This window comes from Schistocerca nitens, chromosome 5 (genome assembly GCF_023898315.1).
Source record: "Schistocerca nitens isolate TAMUIC-IGC-003100 chromosome 5, iqSchNite1.1, whole genome shotgun sequence".
In the NCBI taxonomy this organism is placed as follows: Eukaryota; Metazoa; Arthropoda; class Insecta; order Orthoptera; family Acrididae; genus Schistocerca; species Schistocerca nitens.
Genome location: NC_064618.1, coordinates 603265639 through 603287805, shown reverse-complemented (window position 1 = coordinate 603287805; position 22167 = coordinate 603265639). Strand labels below are relative to the sequence as shown.

The 22167-nt window shown below is 40.1% G+C and overlaps 1 pseudogene; it reads left to right on the top strand.

The window, feature by feature from the left end:
* The first annotated feature begins 10176 nt into the window (after nt 1–10176).
* Nucleotides 10177–10294, top strand: LOC126261419 (5S ribosomal RNA; annotated as a pseudogene).
* Nucleotides 10295–22167: the final 11873 nt, after the last annotated feature.

Sequence of the window (22167 nt, the reverse complement as noted above, 5' to 3'; positions counted from 1 at the left end):
ATGACAGAGATAACCACATAAACAGACAATATGGGAACCAAAACAATTATTATCAAGGGAGACAGAATAACTTCAGACGCAACAGTTCGGCGTACAGTTACGATTCAGGGAGAAATTCTCCACCACGTGACGGACAAGGAAGAAACTACGGAATCTACCGACATGACGACAGACGATATATTCGTAACGACAGACCTGAATTGCATCAGAACTGGCGGGATTTAAACAGGGCAGGGCCTTCTCGTCAGAGTGAATTTGTAGAAGTTCGGTCTCCTAATCCCAATAACGGCGCGCGCCAACAAAGAGACAGACAATGACTCCCACAGCAGGCAGCCGTGTGCGCCCGCTGGCTCCGAGAAAAATAACATAAGATGCTAACCTTGAGAAAAATTCCAGCATTCTTTACCGACGTATACCGCACGATAATTGCGTTGAAGTTGAAACTTTGCGTTCTAGGAAGAGTAAAGGTTTCCACCACATTTCTCACGTAAAACCATTTATTGAAAGATAATCTGCTTTTTAACTTAGTCTTAGCTATAAAACTTTTCACTTCACATTTCTAGTATGCTTTGTCAGACTTAAGAAACTGTTAACATGCAACAATGTTTGAAGTTAAATATCCGTCAAGAACCAAGAGAACTTATTTGAACAGAAATTACGAATGCACTGTTATTGTGAACAGACGACACAGTGTTATTGTGTGTGTGCATTCTTGCTTGTTAGTTGCACGATTACGTAACGACTATAAGGCTCACATACTTAGAACATTTACCAGTACTGCTAATGAGATTTTAATGCAACATTTTGGTTTATTTGAAAATACATTCTGAATTTAAAGTGCTTTCTGAGAGATACCAGATGACACAGAGGTTAGTTTATGTGACAGCTACACGATTTTATCACGACGCTACTAATGAGTGACAATTTACAGTGTTGCTTTTGCAGTGTTTCTGTTTTATATCTGCACAGTTTTCTGCATTATTCAAGAAAGTAAAACATGTTTTAGTAGTAACTTTTGTGGTATAGCAACAATGAGACAGCCTTTTTCGTGGCACAACAATACGTTACAGTACAGTACTTTCTTCATCACAACAATAAGCGTAATAACTAAGATATCTATTCGCAAAGCATTTCATTTTTGTGTATCGTGAGGTAAGTACATTGACTTCTGCAGAACTTAGCTTTCGGAGGACGATAACTACGACACTTCCACAGAGATTATCTTACAACAAGACGCACAGTTTAGCGCTACAGTACACGTATTTGAGTGATTAATTTCGCACTTAAAACATTTATTTTTTTTTTAAGATATTTGAAGTGCAATGATACAAGTGTTTTCCGTGATACATTTCATTCCATTGCTGTAATCTGTAACACCTGAGGGTATTATTCATTTATCCTCAGGGGGGTACACTCTTACTTTGTGTACCATGTGTTTGGCAAGCACAAGGAACCCTAGCTAATGTGGTATTTGCTTATACAACTTTACACATCGGTACCATATTTCTCTAACACACAAATTACACAGCTATCTGATCATTTAACTGAGAGATAAACATTTTTTTTACTACATCAGTGACAGATGTTTACGTAATTACACAGTTGGATAACTTCACACTTATGAAATTGTATTTTGTCAGTACTTTGTGAACTGTTTTTTTTTTTTTGGAACCATTGTGATACTATGAGAGCTTTGAATGATGAATTTGGTATGGGATCATGATTTTAAAGTACGTTTGAGGCAGATAACACTTTTGACATGAGCAGAGAATTTTTTTAGGTTTTGTAATTATTGGAGGAAGCTACGACGTTTTTGAGATTTGACTGAGGTTTTATGATGTTATTATTACGGCGACGATGTGTATTATGCTGCTGAGGTATGTTTATGGTCAAGAAGCTGATGCTATATGAGGAATTTGATTATGCTATGTATCTTATGATGAATTATTAAAGAAGCGTCGACGAATATATATATGTGTAATAAGGTAAGGAGTAATGAGTAGCGGTTAGGGACTCTTGACTTGTGAAAAAGGATGTTGGAAACCAAGAATCGTACTTTAAGAGTTATGAAATGTGTGTAAATGCGTGAATGTATCACAATGACGGCGAAAATTTCTTGGACACTGTTATATTTATAGGATTTTGTTTCTACAGATTTGCAACGCTAATTCTTGACCTGTGAGATATTTTTATATGAGACTGCCACTGTAGCGGAAACTGCTGTCATAAATATTTCCGTACGAAAGTTAAGTGACCACCTGCACGTAATGCGTCGCGGGCACACAGCTGTGTCCGACGCCTGGAGAAAAAGCCATTAGGGTGTGCCTTTCCGGAAGCACAGGTAAAAAAAAAAAAGGGAGGCCATTATCCTCGCTATTGACATTCGTTTGTAGAAAGCATCGTAAATACGACACGCTAATAATAACTTGGAAACATTCTTACATCTGCACACCTGATTAGGACAAGTGTCTATCTACGAGAATTGAGAGAAATGCCATATGGTTTGCTTTATGTATTTATTTACTCATTTTGTTTATTATCTAGTTTCTAGCTGCACTGCAGCACTGGTTAAAATAAAATTTTATAGATGTACTAATATAAATATTTTCTGTCTCCAGATCCAGTAAATAATAGTTTTGTGATATATTTCCAAAAAAAATGAGGGAGCATAAAAAGACATTTCCCTTCACAGGAATTGCATAAACAATTTCTTTACGATTTGGTAACTTATCTGCTAGTGTAAGTTCTCGTGATGCATCACTCTAGTGTTAAGATGTGACGTAAGTTTTAAACATGGCCATTTTTACTGTAATATTTTTTCTGCTTGAGCTATGTCATGTTTAGGTATAAGTTGCTGCTGTTTGCCAGGCATAGTGTTATTGAATTTGACTTTGTATTATTCTGTTAAGCCAGTTTTACTAATGATTTATTTTTATTGTTTGCTGCACATTGCCTTAGATTAGTTGTAATATTACAATTGCTTTGCTAATTTCTTAATGCTGCTTGCTTCGCAAATCTGCGTTTTTTTCATTGCTGTTTATATTAATTGTTTTATGTGATGCTGCATTGCCTCGTCCCTTGGTATATATATCTGAGCTCAGTAGATTTAAGTTAGCTTAAGAGGGGGTAGACTATATAAGAAACTAACTATGATGAATTGGAAGCAATGCATTACCAAGGTATATGAAAAAGATTTGGGCCAAATGAGTATTGTACAATGAGAAATAATTATTTTGAGAGAAATATGAATAGAATACAGGAAGGAGGTTTAGATAGGACCTTTTGGAAATAATGAAGAACGCAGGGAGATCTCCGAGAAGTAAAGAAAGTTTTGTTTGCAAAATACTGCAGTAAAACAAACCCTGTCCTTTCCTTTTGTGTTATCCCTCTATGTGTTTGTGTATTTGTTTTCTTCCTGTCTCTGTGTAGTTTCATAGAATTTTTTTTCTAATACTATTCACTATGACGAGGAATACTGTTATCCTCAAATATAATTGGTATTAATAATATGTTATTTAACTTGTAAATATGCTTAGATATTATTTATTCTGTTTTGTTTTAATGCTCATGTGTGAAGTGGATGTTTCAAAATTTATTCTGATCTTTTATGTATCTACTTATGTCATAATTCCTGTAACACTGTTGTATATGTTATTTTGATTCTTTTGTAAAGCCTGTACTACAAATGTTATCTGTATTGTTATGTCCTTTAATGATGTATTTTGTACCTTTGTAATTGTATTCTTATGTTATAAAATTGTAATTGACACCAGTTCATCATATTATTAACTTGTAAGTTACATTTCACTGCACACGTTTCTGTTGGTCATAGTATATGGACAATATGTGAGAAGTAGGGACTGTTAGTGTTTGCACGTGTGTTAATAATTCAGCAAGGGACTGGTTAACAGCATTGCTGGTTCTCGGGACAATTCAGAAACTTTGTGAGTGCACAAGTGGTGGTTATGGACTTGCTCTATTATCCGCAAGACTCTTCAATGGTGATTGTGCACCTGCATAGTCACAACAGATGGCTGCTGGCCATCTCTACAAGGACTGCAGTGGGTCTGCATCGTTGATGACCCACCAGTACCATTATCTCTACAAGGACTACAGTGGGTCTGCATCTTTGATGATCCATCAATACCATTATTTCTACAAGGACTGCAGTGGGTCTGCACCTCTGGTGGCCCACCAGTACCATAATCTCTACAAGGACTACAGTGGGTCTGCATCTTTGATGGCCCACCAATACCGTAATCTCTACCAGGACTACAGTGGGTCTGCTCTGTGATGACCTACCCACCAATACTCTTCAAAACTTCGACTGACTCTGTTGTGGGTTTGCTCTGTTGTGGCCCATTACCTGTCTGCATGTCAAGAGTCAGCACTGTCTTTCTGTTGGAAGGACAACACTACTTCTTCAAGACTGCATGGAAATCCACTACTTCCGTGCGCATTTTCTTTTACTGCTCAGACTTTGAGAAAAACACTGATATTTTACTGTGATGAACGATTAGGACTGTCTTTATGGACTGTGAGAAAGTTTAGCTTTTGACCAACATTGTATCAATAAGTGTGTGCATTTGATTTCTTTGTTATTGTAATTATGAAAAATTTTTTCAAATCTGTATTGGGCACTGCCCAAACCAATTTGTAAAATTTTTTGTGGGGAGCATGGGGGCTATGTAAGTAGGCTGTTTAGGTTTTTTTATTGGTAACGCCACCTCTGTATGAAAATCACTGGCTGTGCTGTGTGCAGTCTGTGGCTGCTTTGCATTGTTGTAATACTCGCCATTGTAGTGTTAGGCAGCTGGCTGTGAACAGCGTAGCGTTGCGCAGTTGGAGGTGAGCCGCCAGCAGTGGTGGATGTGGGGAGAGAGATGGCGGAGTTTTGTAATTTGTCATGAACTGCTATATATATGATGATATCAAGGTAAATACATTGTTTGTTCTCTATTAATATCTTTCATTTGCTAACTATCCCTATCAGTAGTTAGTGCCTTCCATAGTTTGAATCTTTTATTTAGCTGGCAGTAGTGGCGCTCGCTGTATTGCAGTAGCTTGAGCAGCGAAGATTTTTGTGAGGTAAGTGATTTGTGAAAGGTATAGTTTAATGTTAGTCAGGGCCATTCTTTTGTAGGGAATTTTGAAAGTCAGATTGCGTTGCGCTATAAATATTGTGTGTCAGGTTAAGCACAGTCTTGTAAATTTGTTTAAAAGGGGACGTTTCAAGGTGTCAGTGGTGATCAGAACAAATGTTATGTGTCGTTGTGAATGCATTATGTCGGAGCTCAATGCAGTCGAACACAGGCATATTGTTGGTGCCCGTATGGTGGGTAACCAAGGGACGCCAAGTGTCTGGCGTTTCAAGAGGCACCATATCGATTATTCATACCTCACACAGGTAAATCAGAAGAATATCATCCGCTAAGTCGCAAAGCGGACGAAAGCGTGTGTTGAGAGATGGTGATGGACAGTCATTGAAGAGCGTTATGACGAAAAGTAAGAGCACGACTGTTGCTAAGGTCACTACAGAACTGAATGTCGCATTCGCGAACCTTATTAACTCCAATACAATACAAAGCATACAAAGCAATACAATATAAGCAGGGAATTACAGAGCGAGATGGAATTCCAAAACCACTTGTCAGTGATGCAAATGGCCGTAACAGGAAAACCGTGGAGCAATAGAAGGAAGTCGTTTGGTCGGATGAGTCTTGTTTCACACTGTTTCCAACTAATAGCTGAGTCCACGTCCCAAGAGTGAAACATGGCGGGGGCTCGGTGCAACCACATCGTAGAATTCCTCGGGTGGTTATTCCATAAGGTTACATCACTGCCAATGATTATGTGACCATTTCGGCTGATTAGGTCCATCCCACAGTACAATGTTTGTTCCCCTGTGATGATGCTGTGTTCGAAGACGGCAAGGCTCTTGTTCACACAGTTCGCATTGTCCAGGACTGGTTTTGTGATCACGAGAATGAACTGTCGCTTCCCTCCTCGGCACCACAGTCACCATATCTCAATATTATTAAGCTTTTGTGGTCTACTTTGAAGAGGATGAGTGGTTGCTATACACCTCCACCATCTTTATTCGAACTAGCAATGTTTTGCAGGAAGAATGATGTAACATTCCTTTGAAAACCATATAAACCTTTATTTATCCATCCAGAGACGACTGGAAGCTGTTTCGAACGTCAAAGATTTTCTTACACTGTATCTGGTGTGTAATGTGTTGCATTTTTGGTGTGTTTCCATATTCTTGTCCATCCCTGTACATCGACCGCTGGGCTGCAGGTCATGTAAGTTGGACTGCCTATTTTATTATTATGATTTTTATCGTTAATTTCCCCTTAAGCAGAGCACTAAAACACAATCAGTTGCCATGACATTGTTTTCTGTCTCTTCCTTTTTTCTTCCCGAAAGCCTATGATACATTCATTGCGTTTCTTCTTCCTCCTTTCTGTCCACTTCATTCCTATTTCCTTGTTTCTGGGCGTTTGCTGAAATTCCTGTTTTCTGATTTTTTTTCCTCTGCCTGTCATGGATTCTGTGCAGATCTTGAATTTTTTGAGGTCTTCCAGGATTTCCTTTACCCAGCTGGTTTTCACTGTACTACTTTTCACTATGTTAAAAATCATCTTTGTCAGTCTGTTTTATTTCATCCTATATATGTGTCCAAAGAACTTCGTCCTTCCTTTCCTGATGTTTGTAATCATCTGTCTGTTCATACAGTTCTTTTGTCGCTCTTTTTACCCAGATCCCCTCTTTCTGAATCCGTCCTTAGATTTTCCTCGGTATTTTCTATTCTCGTGTTTTTTCATTTGCTTGATTTTAGTTCTTCCTTTGATCACTGTTGTTTTGAGGCACATAAGGCCTCTGGTAAGACTACCGTACTATAGTGTCTTAATTTGGCATTGATGGAAATACTTCTTTTGTTGTAATGGTTCCATGTAAATATATATGCTTTTTGTAGTTTTGTGATCCTTTCTTCATCGGATGTCGAGTTCAGACCTGTTTTGTTGTATAGTCTCTCCTGGGTATTTGAAACTTTCTACTTCTGTTACTGTTCCATACTTCGTTACCAGTGGGTGTCTGTCTATGGATTTTTCGTACATGTACTGCGTTTTTCATTATGAGATTTGTAGTCCTGTTTTGATTGAGGTTCCGTGTAATGTCACTAGAACTTCTTTGCGTTCTTTTCAGTTATTTTTCATCATGTCTATATCGTCAGCGAAGGCCAGACGTTTTATGTTGACGATTCTGTCCTTGTGTCTCTCGATTTTTACTTGACTCACTCCTTTGTCCCATGTCCTGATTATTTTCTCCAAAACTAAGTTAAATAGAACTGGTGACTGGCCATTTTCCTGTCTCAGTTCTATCTCGATTTCAAATGGTTCCGATATCTCTTCAATAAACTTCTCTTTGGATATTGTATAGCCGGCCGCGGTGGTCTCGCGGTTCTAGGCGCGCAGTCCGGAACCGTGCGACTGCTACGGTCGCAGGTTCGAATCCTGCCTCGGGCATGGATGTGTGTGATGTCCTTAGGTTAGCTAGGTTTAAGTAGTTCTAAGTTCTAGGGGACTAATGACCACAGCAGTTGAGTCCCATAGTCCTCAGAGCCATTTGAACCATTTTTTTGGATATTGTATATGTTAATATTTCCTGGATTATATTTCTGGTCCGACTTGTCCATCTTCATTTCATCCAATGTGTTACAGAGTATTTCTCTATCTATGGAGTCGTAGGCCCTCTTGAAGTTGACGAATGGTATTGTGGTGTTCCTGGACTTTCTTGTTATCAGTATTGTTCGCAGCCGTAAGATCTGTTCAGTGCATGATCTTCCCTTTCTGAAGCTTCCTTGGTATTCTCCTAACTGTGTATCAGTCTGAAGATCTACCAAATTTAACGGGGCTTTGGATAGAATTTTGTATGCTATGGGCAGTTATGAAATCTAGTTATTAGATCTGTTTTGCTTCTTTTTTCCGTCGGGTACGTATCAGGGCTGACTTACATTCTTCTGGTACCTTTTATGTTTCTCAGTTTTTCAATGATACTGTATATTTTGGGTGTAATGTTTTGGTAATCTAATTTTCATATTTCCGCAGTCAGTCCATCTTTTCCAGGCGTTCTGTTATTTTTTTATATTTTTATTATTTTCACGATCTCCTGGTTTGGAATCGGGGTTAAATTCTGACTTCTCGAACTGTAGATTTTGCCTCGATTTGTCAAAGTTAAGTAGTGTGTTCAAGTTTTGTGCTAATATTTCACACTTCTTTTTCTGGTTTGTCTCCAGCGTTCTGTCTTGTCTTTTGAAGCATAAACTCGCTGGTTGAAATCCTTTCACATTTTCTCTGAATGTTGTGTATAAATTTAGTGTGTCGGTTTTGTTGAAGTCCTGTCTCTTTCAGTTTGCTGTCTTCGTAACCTTTCTTTTCTCTACGGATTATCTTCGAAGTGTTCTTCTGTATCCTGTTGATTTGTTCCCATTTTTCTGATGTTCTATGTCTGTTCAATTTTTTCAGGCTTGTATTCGCTCTTCTATGGCTCTGCCACATTCGTAGTCCACCACTTGTGTTTCCTTTTTCTCGATGGTTGTCCAAATATTATCAGTGCCTTCATTTCTTCTGACGATTCTGTCCAGAAATTACTGACGATTTTCATAATTTTTTCTGTTTTTTTTTTTTTAATTGTATGTACTCTGGTTTGTTCTGATAGTTCTCTTGGTCCTCTTGATCCTCTTGATTTGTCTCTAGGCTATAAGTTTCGCTTTGATTTGAAGTAGCTGACGGTCGGATAAGAGAAAGGTTTTTCTTGTTCTTACGTTCATAAGTTCTCCGATTTTTTTCGTAGATATCGGTATGTGATCTATATGAAATTCTCCGGACGTTGTTGCGGGTTTTCCAAGTTCGTAGTTCTTTGTACGGCTTATGCAATTGCGTTGATGTGATTCTGAGGTCGGAATTCCTGCAGAAGTGTATCACATTCCTCCATTTTTATTTGTCCTCTTGTGGGCCGTACGTCTTCCTGTTCTGTCTTTTAATTTTCTTTCCTTATTTAATTGGTCATTAAACTCTCCTAGTGACACTTTCTCGTGATTAGTGGGGGTTTTGCTGGTGTTCCGTGCAGATCTCGCCTGAAATCTTCACCTGTAGCTTTTTCTTATTGTGGTTATTGGTGAGGGCATGGTGCATTGACTAGTGTATAGACTTTTTTCCCAGATCGTATCGTGAGGGTTGAAATTTTTTCTGAATTTTTAAGTGAAATCTATTACAGAATCCTGTATCGGCTGGTGTACTACAACTCCTGTTCCAGAGAGTGTGAGATTCCTTCCTGGAATGGTTATGGGTGGTTTCCCCTTGTATATTCTGTAGTTTTCGGAGTCAAAGAAGTTTTCATCTGAGAATAGTGTTCCCAATATTGCCAGAATATTGACATTGATTTTATCCAAGGTGCTCGTCAGTTGTTTCAGTTTACCTGGATTCAGTAATATGTTAGTGTTGAGTGTGCCCATGTTAAATATTCTTATAGTGTTGAAGGTTTCTGATAAGCTCTAGTTCTTCTCTTGACGTCCTGGAATCCTATGATCAGGTCTATTATCAAGTCTTACTGACTGGGGTCCATTATTCTGATTATTTTGGTTTGAGTTTTGAATTCCAGAAGATTCAATCACAGCCAAGCTCAGTGCCAACAGACGCTGACCACACTACCTGTGCCTGCCCACCGACATGTCTGCCTTTTGGGGTTTCGACTCACAGGGTGCTACCATCCGGAGGCTGATGGACCCAGTTTTTTTTAACAATGTTGTTACTCCTCCTTCTCCACCTTCTTCATCGCTTACAAGATGAGGACTCGAGCTTGGGACCAGCAATAGCGGAGTTCGATTGCCTGCTTTAATATACATGAAATATTTTCCGAGCCAGTTTCATTTTGCCATCCCTGTAGTAGTTGGTAAAGGGAGGTATCGCAAAGGCTTCCTTGTTTTCATAGTGATTCCATTTATTTTTGTCAGAAAAAAACAACAGTCAGTCAGTGTACTGCAGTACAAGACGAACACAACGTGAGTGTGTGTGGGAGGGGGGTGAGAGGCAGTTCTTTTCCTGGTCGCTTAGCTTACACCCGAAATAAAGTTCGTAGTACCTTTGTACAACAGGGTTAACATTCCGTTTGGCCAACGGTCTTGCCGCAGTTTTAACACCGGTTTCCGTCAGACCACCGAAGTTAAGCGCTGTCGGGCTTGGCTAGCACTTGGATGGGTGACCATCCGGTCTGCCGAATGCTGTTGGCAAGCGGGGTGCACTCAGCCCTTGTGAGATGAACTATCGAGCTACTTGATTGAGAAGTAGCGGCTCCGGCCTCGGAAACTGACATACGGCCGGGAGAGCAGTGTGCTGACCACATGCCCCTCCATATCCGCATCCGGTGACGCGTGTGGGCTGAGGACCACACGCCGGCCGGTCGGTACCTTTGGGCTTTCATGGCGTATTCGGGAGGAGTAACATTCCGTTTGTGTGATTTAAGAGCTATTTTTCAACAGATATGACAAATAGGATTTGTGCTATTTGCACGGGTACGAGTTATTTCTACTTCCCGATTAATACAAATCATAAGTCACACACCTTAACGAACTCAGAATAGGAAGCATCCACTACTAACAGTTTCACAGCTCTCAATGCTGAGACAAGTGGCAACAAACACAACGTGATTATGCATTTTCATGCATGACTCATCAATCTGGGGATATATTTCTAAATGGAGTGTAATGTTGGTATTTGCTTGCACATGTTTCGATTATTTAAAGAATTAAATGTACAGAATATTTAAGGTACAGAAGAATAAACGATATGCAGCGTTTTCAAGGATTTCGGTAGAAAGAGGATAGATGTTACAAGGAATATGGGCTCGATAGCCACAAGCTGATTTCATTTTCAGATTTGCCAGCCACGACTAAACAAAAAATAACATTCACACTCATTATAACAAAAATTTACTGGACCACTGTTAGCAAAGATTTTGGCCGTAGAATATATAAAGACAGTAGGTAGGAAGAGGCTGAGGATAGTAACAAACTAGTCGGTAGAGTGACGATACTCAAAAAGGTACTTTACTGCACTAGATAAAATTCCGATATTTGTCTGTTTATTACTGATTAGTGTTGTTCACAAACATTGAGGAGTTATTTAGATAACACATTGTGCAGAACTAAATACGTGCTCATAGGAATGCAGGCTTTCACGGTCAGTATTTGCGTTATTCCTGATATTTGTTTTGTAGGCCTAAGGCCGTGGTACAAGGCCCGATTCTCTCCACCTAAAGTTTCATGTCCCAACGCTGGAGACATCATCAGGGGTTTTCTGAGATTGTTTGAGACTAATCTGCTTTCTGAGTCGTTATAGCCTTTGATGATATCTGCAGCATTGGAAAATGAAACTTTAGGCAGAGAATTATGCCTTGAATCACGGCCTAGTGTCTGTAAAATATTAGAAATAACGTAAATACATAATTTCAGTTACAGGTGCCATATCAGTGTTGTACAGCTTTGGCTTTCTTGTATTTAGGATGACTGCGTCTGGCGGATTTCTTCTTGCCGGCACTTCGCCCCCTAGGTGTCCTCGTGAATGGTATTCTTCTCTCAATAGCTGGCTCTGGTCTGTGGTCTTCGAAATGTTCTACAGTTTGTTGAGAGCTAGAATGACTTGGCGCCGACTGCAAAATGAAACATACTTAGACGTAAATGACTTTACTAAATCATAAATCGCAATCAAACATTATAAATAGCAAATTGGTATAATAAAACATAAAATAACACATAATGAACATAGCACGTGACCTATAAAGGAGCATTTGTTATACCACTGCATATTCCTACTAAATCGAACCATCAGCTCTGCTAAATAACTGTATTAGGTTGTTCTTCTAGAGCACTCGAGCTTCAGAATGACCTTTGTCCGACTATTGGCGTTCCTTATCCCCTGCTGACCTGCACATTTATTGCAAAGCTCGAAGAAAGAACCTCTGTCTGCAGGTACTGTCTTGTTGCTAGACATCATGTCTGCCAGTTTAGTATGCGGAAGCTTTTATGCACGGGTTCTGTGCACCAGGAGATCAGCAGAGCAGAACAGGAGCGACCGAAAGGACTGCAGTCACCTGCATCAGACTGGGGATGGTTTTACTTAGAGAAATCCGGGTCCCACATGGGCTTGGAAAGTCCATATGAAGGAGTAGGCGCTGACGCGCTTCACTGGGGTTCCGTATCTCTTAGAGGACACACAGTGTTCCAAGTGCAGCGCGAAGTTTTATGTTACTGATGAATATACGAACTGAACCTGTGAAACACATATCGGCAGATCGGTAAAGAGAAGAAGGACAAAATTACACCAATACGACGATTCCGGTCCACTCGCCATACTGTTTGCTAATGTTTACTTGAAGCAGACCATCTAAATTCAGGATGCGATTATTGCTGAATCCACGTGAGTGGCTCTAGGTCGATTTCTGTCTCACCTTCTTTTCATTCCATGGTACATAACATTCATTTCGGAGAGTTCAAGTGTATTATTAGTGTGTATTCGTCTGACAGTCAAATGACAGTTTGTTTATGAGAGGTTATTCTGTAACTGTAACATACAATCTGAAGATGGGCGACGTAACCTGAAACCGGAAATTTGGAAATAAAAGCAGCGATCTGCAGACTGAAAAAAAAATAGAGAGTTTATTTATGGATATTATCCAGAGTGGTATGAACAGCGTCTTTGGGGCTTTAAAAACTACCAAGATTAAGTCTGACCAATGTAGGTACGAACGGTGAACTATGTAAATGTCATGCTTAGTGAATCTGTTGATTGGGCGCTGTGAAAGTAACTCTGAAAAATTTAACTTGCTCAAAATTATGCAGTTTTTTATTATTATTTGGGTAAGTTCTATGGGACCAAACTACTGAGGTCATCGGCCCCTTAGGCAGTATATGACGGACAGTGACAGTATGACAGTATAGATTTTTGGCAATGAACGCAATGCGTGTGGCAGTGAACGGTACGCATTTGATATTAGCGTAGAATAATGTATAACGAAAGGAGACATTTCGGAATCGATGTGGCGTGGTCGACTTTTCTCTGCAGCACTCAACTTCTATACAGCTCCCCGCCTCTACGTAAATCAACAGAAACAGTGACTGTTAGCTGTGAACATAAGGGGTCGAGTGATAGCTGAGTTGTAAATACTACTCATCGTGAAGATATGTTAATAAGGTTTCTCAGGGATTTTCCTGAAGAACATCCCAATAGTATGAAAAGCATTTAAAAGTCCATTGTAAGAAAATTAAATGTTTCTATTGGACAACTTGAAGGAGTGAATAAAAAACTTGGTAACCACACAACAGGTTTTATGACTTAGCTGAGAAAACAGACCCAAAAATTGATGATCAGGAGGACGAAATCCACTTACAATGGAACATTCCCAGGTGTCAATAAATCCAAAAATTAATGATCAGGAGGACGAAATCCACTTACAATGGAACATTCCCAAGTGTCAATAAGCGATCTTGATTAAACTTAGCGGGTGTGCAGAGGGGGCGAAATAGAAAAATACATATTTACTTGTTAGTACCTAATTTCAATTTTAAAAGGGTGAAACACTCCCCGAAAGGTAATTTCACATTTTAGATGTGGTGGGGACATCTTCGAAATGATATTACATAAAAATATTTTTCATATAAAAGTTGATATGCAATTAACGCTCTTGAAAACTGTATAATTGAATTTTGTAATAATTGAAATCTTGCAAAATACCCCACCACCATTACTTAATTCTGAAAAATGAAAACTTTTGTTACAAGGTAAATTAAAGAAACTTTAAAACTGCATTCATCAATGTGCAATTAAGCAGGTTTCTGAAGAACCATTTTTGAAAATAAGCAGTGCACAATGTACTGTTGGATTGTTTTCAACATATGTAATTAAAATATCTAAACATTTATTATTAGTCTAGTTATACATAGTTACACTCAGCTAAAATGTCCGAAGTAATCTTAATGTTCCATCTGACATCCATGAGTTCAGAATTCCGCGAACAGTTCGCCCCCTCCCCTTGTTTTCGGTGGCATACCAATACTATACACGAAAACAGTGAAGAAATTGGGTGGCACATTGGATGAAAATTATCATGGTAGAAAATACCGTCGTCACATATAGAAGGACTCCCACTTGCCGTTGTTGTTGTTGTTGTGGTCTTCAGTCCTGAGACTGGTTTGATGCAGCTCTCCATGCTACTCTATCATGTGCAAGCTTCTTCATCTCCCAGTACGTACTGCAACCTACACCCTTCTGAATCTGCTTAGTGAATTTATCTCTTGGTCTCCCTCTACGATTTTTACCCTCCCCGCTGCCATCCAATGCTAAATTTGTGATCCCTTGATGCCTCAAAACATGTCCTACCAACCGATCCCTTCTTCTAGTCAAGTTGTGCCACAAACTTCTCTTATCCCCAATCCTATTCAATACCTCCTCATTACTCACGTGATCTACCCACCTTATCTTCAGCATTCTTCTGTAGCACCACATTTCGAAAGCTTCTATTCTCTTCTTGTCCAAACTAGTTATCGTCCATGTTTCACTTCTATACATGGCTACACTCCATACAAATACTTTCAGAAACGACTTCCGGACACTTAAATCTACACTCGATCTTAACAAATTTCTCTTCTTCAGAAACGATTTCCTTGCCATTGCCAGTCTACATTTTATATCCTCTCTACTTCGACCATCATCAGTTATTTTACTCCCTAAATAGCAAAACTCCTTTACTACTTTAAGTGTCTCATTTCCTAATCTAATTCCCTCAGCATCACCCGATTTAATTTGGCTACATTCCATTATCCTCGTTTTGCTTTTGTTGATGTTTATCTTATATCCTCCTTTCAAGACACTGTCCATTCCGTTCAACTGCTCTTCCAAGTCCTTTGCTGTCTCTGACAGAATTACAATGTCATCGGCGAACCTCAAAGTTTTTACTTCTTCTCCATGAATTTTAATACCTACTCCGAATTTTTCTTTTGTTTCCTTTACTGCTTGCTCAATATACAGATTGAATAACATCGGGGAGAGGCTACAACCCTGTCTCGCTCCTTTCCCAACCACTGCTTCCCTTTCATGCCCCTCGACTCTTATAACTGCCATCTGGTTTCTGTACAAATTGTAAATAGCCTTTCGCTCCCTGTATTTTACCCCTGCCACCTTTAGAATTTGAAAGAGAGTATTCCAGGTAACATTGTCAAAAGCTTTCTCTAAGTCTACAAATGCTAGAAACGTAGGTTTGCCTTTTCTTAATCTTTCTTCTACGATAAGTCGTAAGGTTAGTATTGCCTCACGTGTTCCAACATTTCTACGGAATCCAAACTGATCTTCCCCGAGGTCGGCTTCTACAAGTTTTTCCATTCGTCTGTAAAGAATTCGGGTTAGTATTTTGCAGCTGTGACTTATTAAACTGATAGTTCGGTAACTTTCACATCTGTCAACACCAGCTTTCTTTGGGATTGGAATTATTATATTCTTCTTGAAGTCTGAGGGTATTTCGCCTGTAGCATACATCTTGCTCACCAGATGGTAGAGTTTTGTCATGACTGTCTCTCCCAAGGCCATCAGTAGTTCTAATGGAATGTTGTCTACTCCCGGGGCCTTGTTTCGACTCAGGTCTTTCAGTGCTCTGTCAAACTCTTCACGCAGTATTCTATCTCCCATTTAGTATTCATCTACATCCTCTTCCATTTCCGTAATATTGTCCTCAAGTACATCGCCCTTGTATAAACCCTCTATATACTCCTTCCACCTTTCTGCCTTCCCTTCTTTGCTTAGAACTGGGTTGCCATCTGAGCTCTTGATATTCATACAAGTGGTTCTCTTCTCTCCAAAGGTCTCTTTAATTTTCCTGTAGGCAGTATCTATCTTACCCCTAGTGAGACAGGCCTCTACATCCTTACATTTGTCCTCTAGCCATCCCTGCTTAGCCATTTGGCACTTCCTGTCGATCTCATTTTTGAGACGTTTGTATTCCTTTTTGCCTGCTTCATTTGCTGCGTTTTTACATTTTCTCCTTCCATCAATTAAATTCAATATATCTTCCGTTACCCAAGGATTTCTGCTAGCCCTCGTCTTTTTACCGATTTGATCCTCTGCTGCCTTCACTACTTCATCCCTCAAAGCTACCCATTCTTCTTCTACTGTATTTCTTTCCCCCATTCCTGTCAATTGTTCCCTTATGCTCTCACTGAAACTCTCTACAACTTCTGATTCTTTCAGTTTATCAAGGTCCCATCTCCTTAAATTCCCACCTTTTTGCAGTTTCTTCAGTTTTAATCTGCAGTTCATAACCAATAGATTGTGGTCAGAATCCACATCTGCCCCTGGAAATGTCTTACAATTTAAAACCTGGTTCCTAAATCTCTGTCTTACCATTATATAATCTATCTGATACCTTTTAGTATCTCCAGGATTCTTCCAGGTATACAACCTTCTTTTATGATTCTTGAACCAAGTATTAGCTATGATTACGTTATGCTCTGTGCAAAATTCTACAAGGCGGCTTCCTCTTTCATTTCTTCCCCCCAATCCATATTCACCTACTATGTTTCCTTCTCTCCCTTTTCCTACTACCAAATTCCAGTCACCCATGACTATTAAATTTTTGTCTCCCTTCACAATTTGAATAATTTCTTTTATTTCATCATACATTTCATCAATTTCTTCATCATCTGCAGAGCTAGTTGGCATATAAACTTGTACTACTGTAGTAGACATGGGCTTTGTGTCTATCTTGGCCACAATAATGCGTTCAGTATGCTGTTTGTAGTAGCTAACCCGCACTCCTATTTTTTATTCATTATTAAACCTACTCCTGCATTACCCCTATTTGATTTTGTATTTATAACCCTGTAATCACCTGACCAAAAATCTTGTTCCTGCTGCCACCGAACTTCACTAATTCCCACTATATCTAACTTTAACCTATCCATTTCCCTTTTTAAATTTTCTAATCTACCTGCCCGATTAAGGGATCTGACATTCCACGCTCCGATCCGTAGAACGCCAGTTTTCTTTCTCCTGATAACGACGTCCTCTTGAGTAGTTCCCGCCCGGAGATCCGAATGGGGGACTATTTTACCTCCGGAATATTTTACCCAAGAGGACGCCATCATCATTTAATCATACAGTAAAGCTACATGTCCTCGGGAAAAATTACGGCTGTAGTTTCCCCTTGCTTTCAGCCGTTCGCAGTACCAGCACAGCAAGGCCGTTTTGATTAATGTTACAAGGCCAGATCAGTCAATCATCCAGACTGTCGCCCCTGCAACTACTGAAAAGACTGCTGCCCCTCTTCAGGAACCACATGTTTGTCTGGCCTCTCAACAGATACCCCTCCGTTGTGGTTGCACCTACGGTACGGCCATCTGTATCGGTGAGGCACGCAAGCCTCCCCACCAACGGCAAGGTCCATGGTTCATGGGGGGGCACTTGCCGTTATACTCGCAAAAAGTTTCGGATCGTGTCTCCACAGGATGTGAAATTTGGACTTGCGTGATCATTCGTCCAACCAAACCTCCATTATAGCGATATAATACAACATTGTACGAGTAGAGAAGTCATTAGACATATCTAGCCATGAACGCATGTGTGGTTTAAACCTGCAACATTCATCTGTATGGCCGTGTCAGTGCCTCTTACACCTGTTAAGTTGGTTGCGGTCAGCCAAGCTACGTCAGTACCATACGCTATCACCCGCTCCACAGTGCGCAAGCACCCCAGTACCACCGGCCCAACAGTCCGCAGTCACCCCAGTACCTTGCATCAGAGATTAAATACCTCTCATCTCATCGTAATCTATGAACAAGGTCTCATTTATCTAACAGCCTAGCAGTGCCCATTCATAAACAAAACCATTCGCAAACCCCTTCTCTGTTACCACCGCCCACCTCTGGAATAAGCTACCCTGCACTCGGCGCACAGTTCAATGTTACTTCAAAAATTAACATATATGGCCAATTTTTCCCTCTGGCAAAAGGTAAAAAAGGCCAAGAAGCCAATGCTTCAATCCTCTTCAATTACTCATCTTTCTACTTTCCTTTCTTCTGCTTTATCTTCATCAAATGTATGTTGTCACTATCATTTTTCTCTACCTCTTTCGCCCCTTTCTCCCACGCTCATAGTTGGAACCCGCCATCCCGTAACTTGTATTTATTGTTGTACTTGTCATGAAAGAGCTTAAACTGTGTGTCTTTATTTGCACTATCGCAATTGCTAAATATTATGTTATATATTCTATGTAACTTACTACATGCTGTATAATATGTGTAATGTAAAATACTTAGACTGCATTGTTGGATGTAGGAGTTGGTCTCATGGCCCTAATTCAGGTTACTTGAAATCAATAAATAATAAAATCTCTTATGAATCAAGATAAAATGCCTTTCTCATTCAGCGTGTTCAAAGTGGCCTGTCAGTTTGCTATTTATCTGTTCGGTTCGCTCACGTAGAAGCGTAAAATGGCGACAGCTAGTATTAATAACTAAACCTTAAGCTGATAATCGGAAACAAACCTGATTAATGTGCATGTATCTGCAAAAATCTATGCAAAAACGACGGGCGCACTCTCTGGTCAAGGCGTGGCCGTAGCAGGTGGTCGCCATAGCTCTGTCTTCCTCAGACGCTGACGTACTTGTCGTCGTCGCCAGTGTCGTCGTCTTCGGCTCTGTAATACATTGACTGCGGCATTATTATGCTACTGCTAATACAAACTGGATAAACGGCTACTTTTATGAACTCCTACAAAAGTATCATACGTTCTGTTGCTTCAGGTACACTGTCGAGCCACGTTGTTGCGTTGCTGTTGTCTTGAGTCCTAAGACTGGTTTGATGCAGCTCTCCACACTAGCGTATCCTGTGCAAGTATCTTCATCTTTGTGACAGTACCGTAGCCTACATCCACTTGAACCCTAATGTAGTCTTGCTCTCCTTCTGCAACATACACAAGGCCCATACACGCGCATACACACACACTTCCCTCCTTGATGGCTCAGGAAGCGGATCCCCTCCTTTAGGCAAGTTTGCCATTAAATTTCTTTTCTGGCAGTTCAGTTTAGTACGTCTTCATTAGTTACACGATCTGCCCTTGTAGTCTGTAGCATTCGTCTCGAAGAATACATTTCAAAATGTGCTTTCTTCTTATTTATACTGTTTATCGTCCGTGTATCTTTTGCGTTGAATACTACACTCCAGACAAATATTTTCAGAAAAGACCTCTTAAGACTGATTTCTGTATTATGTGTTAAGGTATTCCTCTTCCTCAGAGACACTGTTCGTGCTACTGCCAGTCTGCATTTTATATTCATGGTCAGTTACTTTACTATGCAAGTAATAAGCTTCATTAGCAACGTGCTTTATACTCACCGCCTCCAAAATGCAATGGCTGCACTGTATTAGTTGCGTTCTGTTTACCGACAAAGGTAATACACAACGGGACAGGCAGGCTGTAAAGCGCATTCCGTTCACCCGTTTCACGTATAAGGAAAGCTATTTATCCGTGTTGGAAAGAGTAACGGACTAAATGGTTCAAATGGCTCTGAGCACTATGGGACTTAACTTCTGATGTCATCAGTCCCCTAGAACTTAGAACTACTTAAACCTAACTAACCTACGGACATCACACACATCCATGCCCGAGGCAGGATTCGAATCTGCGACCGTAGCGGTTACGCGGTTCCAAACTGTAGCGCCTAGAACCGCACGGCCACGCCGGCCGGCCAGTAACGGACTAATGGGGCCAGTATTCCCGAAACAGCGGAATTTTTGAAAAGTGTTCGTGCCTCGGGAGTGAAAGTTTATTAAGAGTGGGAAAGCGACGGTGTTACAAGGATGACTGAAGTCCAAGAGGAAAATTACCTCCACGCTGGGTGAACAGCAGCCTACAGGCTCGCTGTCCAGTCCAAATAAGCGGTAGGATAATCAGTATTGTGCCTGTTGTAACATAGCCCTGTCTCTACCATAATGAGGTTTGACCAACATCTAAGTCAAGTGACAGAAAAAAAAGCCTATTATGTTTTATTACGCACTGGCCGGAGCCGAAATGTACAGTTTTTCTCATTGGTAAGTGAAATCAAGTATTGATTTAGCAAGTAAATGACTTATTGCACTAGTATCACACTTGTAATGATACAGTTACCCTATTTTCACCGAAATTCCGAACAGTAATCCGATAGTTGTCGTTTTTTACTTTTGGCTAGTTGAAAGAGTACCAGCTTCGAACATCGTATTGAGAGTCCTTTCCTTTTACAAGCGATAGAATTACCGTACTCCGTTGAATTTCAGTTTTTCTTGTACTGTGAGTCATTTAGTTCACTGCTTTCATTGGAATAAACATCGAAATATCAGTCCAGCAGGAAGAATTCAATTTTCTGGCGATTCCTCAACAATACGTTCAAATGTTTTATTATGCGTTTGTAAGGAAACGATGGCCATTTCTATCAATAACGCCTGTTCGTTACACGAAATAAGCGTTTCTGTTTTACGACTTTTGCTCCGGCCTGTACAAAAAGCGGAACAAAATCAATATGAAACATAGTATGTCGTCAAACGTTGGTTACAGCGAAAAGTCTTTTAGTGAGTTACATATTTACATCCTGTCGTCTCAAAGTCATTCATCGCGTTCGATCAGAAATGCAACATATTTTTACCAGACAGCTATGTAATGAACATTATAATTCAATTCGTAATAATTAGACACAAATCAGTATCCTCAAAGAGAGGACCATTCGCATTTGCTTTTTACGATATCACTCCTTATCTTCAGCTTGTAAATTCTTTGACGTAATCAAGAGAAATGTGTTCGAAATTTTTTTTTGTATTCTTTAAACAACTTTACCTGTGGAACGAAATATTATTTTTTTTTCACAAATCTTTCTGAAAATGTTACAGTTAAGTCAGAGATAAGTTCAACACAATTCCAGGAGTCGCAAGCAAATGGTTGCAGCCACTAGTCATATGATCGAGACGTTGGTACCAATATAATGACTTAATACGTAGTCTACAGGGTGTTACAAAAAGGTACGGCCAAACTTTCAGGAAACGTTCCTCACACACTAATAAAGGAAAGATGTTATGTTGGACATGTGTCCGGAAACGCTTAATTTCCATGTTAGAGCTCATTTTAGTTTCGTCGTCCACCTACGCTCAATGGAGCACGTTATCATGATTTCATACGGGATACTCTACCTGTGCTGCTAGAACATGTGCCTTTACAAGTACGACACAACATGTGGTTCATGCACGATGGAGCTCCTGCACATTTCAGTCGAAGTGTTCGTACGCTTCTCAACAACAGATTCGGTGACCGATGGATTGGTAGAGGCGGACCAGTTCCATGGCCTCCACGCTCTCCTGACCTCAACCCTCTTGACTTTCATTTATGGGGGCATTTGAAAGCTCTTGTCTACGCAGCCCCGGTACCAAATGCAGAGACTCTTCGTGATCGTATTGTGGACGGCTGTGATACAATACGCCATTCTCCACATAACATATTTTCTTTCTTTGTGTGTGAGGAATGTTTCCTGAAAGTTTGGCCGTACCTTTTTGTAACACCCTGTATATCATCTACGATCTAAGACACCAGATTACAATAAAGCATATGGGGTTCCAAGATAGGCAATTGGTGTCTGGGATTGCGTAATTATGTGATAAATTGCCATTTTCTCCTAAAGATGTTGGTGTTTCCGGGAACGAGCGCCAAGGAATAAAAATCCTTCAGCAATTTCCAACATCACAAAAGTGTGAAAGCAGTGTGATGGTTTCGGATATCAGTGTACGAATGCGGTAGTTTTGGCCGATATGATACAGATTAAGCGCCATGCTAAACAAATGTAAATGGCTGTAAATGGTCGGAAGATCACGAATAACACATCAGAGTATCTTTCTGGTTCATAAATTCCCCGTTTCCTAAGCCACCTGAACAATTGTGAGGGTGTGAAAGTACCTAGATGACGTGTTGATCTTGTCAATGTAATATGCACTTTTCAACGCGAGGAAGGGAGGCGGGGAGGGTGGGGGGGCAGCACTGTAGCCAGCATGGCTCCAGATACTCTCGGAGTTCCCACAGCACTCTAATGGGTAGCGTAATTCC